Genomic DNA, 2,179 nt, shown 5'->3' on the forward strand with positions numbered 1-2,179 from the left:
ATACATGATAGCAGTCCATATTTCCTGATTTAAACCATGCAGTATTGGTCTACCTACACAACTATCTCTTGATCGTATGTACATGCTCTGCATGAGTATGAAAAATGTTTTGGAATTTGCATTCTTTGCAAGGATACCCCTAGTTGTTTTTGTTTTATGATTGACACATACAAATACCTTTGCATAGTAAATGAAACACAACTGAAAGTCTTTCGGGTATGCTCTACTTTTAGTCAAGATCCACCTGATATCAACAATAATATCCCTTGATCCATTACCTCTTCTGGCTCTGGCTTACTCTCTGGCCTCACCCTGTTAATGGACTGCTGCAACCATTGTTGGATGATCTTCGGCAAAATTTTACTGGCATGTGATATTAATAAAAATTTTCTATGACTTGAGCATTCTATTCATCATGTTTCCTTGGATTGGGTACAAATATAGATCACATCCAGCCAGTTGGCCAGGTGACTGTCTTCTAAATTTCCTCACAGAGCTCCATGACTGTTTCTAGACCTTTATTAATTTGTTGAAACATTTCGATTGGTACACCATGAATCTCTGAGGCTTGTTTTTAAGCGATGCTTTCATTACAGCTTGGACTTTTTCTTTCAGCACCAATGTTTGTTCATATGCTACATCTTGACTTGGTTGAAATGTCGACTAGATTTTTGGTACAGTCACTTTGTGTATAGTTTCTTCTTCTTGCGATAATTCCTGCATCACTCAATATTTTGCCCATCAAATCTTTCAATATTGCAACTCGAGGCTTGACTGTTCTCCGTAGCTCTTTTTGTTTAACGTGTGCTGAGTACCTTCTTCCTTCTTTCCTTTCTTAACTGTCCGTCTTTATACATTTCATTATAATGTAATGCTTTATTTTTTTTCTTTTACTTTTACTCCTCAAGCTTCTATTTGAATATTGTTTTGTTCCACCCTTTTACTTCATCATTTCTTCCATTTGCCTTTTATGATTAAAAGCAAGTGTAGAAGTCCCTTACAATATTGACTTTGATCTTTTGTTTATTGTCTTTTTATTGACTTTTGGCTTTCTTTACTTATGATCATTTTTGATGTAATTCCACAGCTCATTAGGTCTTCTGTAATTAATGTTCAGCGTGTCAAATTTGTTCCTGAGATGTTCTCAAAATTCAAGTGGTCGATACTCGAGTTTGCATTTTGGCTATCATGACTTTGTTTTTATATTCTTTCAACTTTGTTCTGAACTTTTATATGTATGATAAATTGATGATCTGTTCCACAGTCTTCCCATCCTGGTTTTAGCTGCTGATATTGATCTTCTCCATTGTCTCTTCCCACAGATGTAGTCAATATGATTTCTGTACATTTCTTCTATGGAATTTACAGGTGTATAGTCACCATTTGTGTTGTTGATAGTGCTATCTATGATGATGAAGTCATTGGTCTTGCAAAACTCCATAATAGGATGCTCTGCTTTGTTGCTCTCTCCAAGGTCATATCACTACTGTTCCTTCCTCTTTGCTTCCAACGTTTGCATTCCGAGAATTACTAATACATCTTTATTGCATGTGTCATCAGTTTCTGACAGAAGATGTTGGTAAATTATTCAATTTATGCATCGCTAACTTTAGTGGTTTGTGCGTAAAATAGAATTACAGTACCACCTGGAGTTCCTTGTATGGGGATAGCTATTATACTATATCACACAACACTGTGCTTCAAGATTAATCTTGAAATCTCATTTTTGACAATAAATGTAATGCCATACCTCTTGAATCTGTCATTCTGGGCAAAGTAAACCACATAATTTTATTATTCAAAATGGTCAAAATCCACTCAATTTTAGAACATCAATCTCTTTGTGTTCCATTTCATTTTTAGAATTTCCAATTATTCTAGATTCATACTTAATTCATTCCTATTACTGGTAATATGGACAGCTGTTTCTGTTCACTGTGAGCCATACCCCATCAGTGGATGAAGGTCCCTGTAAACTTTACTCCATCTCAGTCAGTAGGATGGGCTCTACCTGAAGACGCTAGCTCTTCCTCTGTCGTGTAATTGAATGCCTTCCAACCTGTGGGATGCATATTCTAGCACCATCTCTCACAATATTCTGCTTCTTTTGATCAGGTTTGAAGTATCTTACAACATATTGATACAGTCTGTTAGGTTTTCTGTGGCTAATTCCTCTGAA

This window comes from Tenrec ecaudatus, chromosome 8 (genome assembly GCF_050624435.1).
Source record: "Tenrec ecaudatus isolate mTenEca1 chromosome 8, mTenEca1.hap1, whole genome shotgun sequence".
NCBI classification, from domain to species: domain Eukaryota; kingdom Metazoa; phylum Chordata; class Mammalia; order Afrosoricida; family Tenrecidae; genus Tenrec; species Tenrec ecaudatus.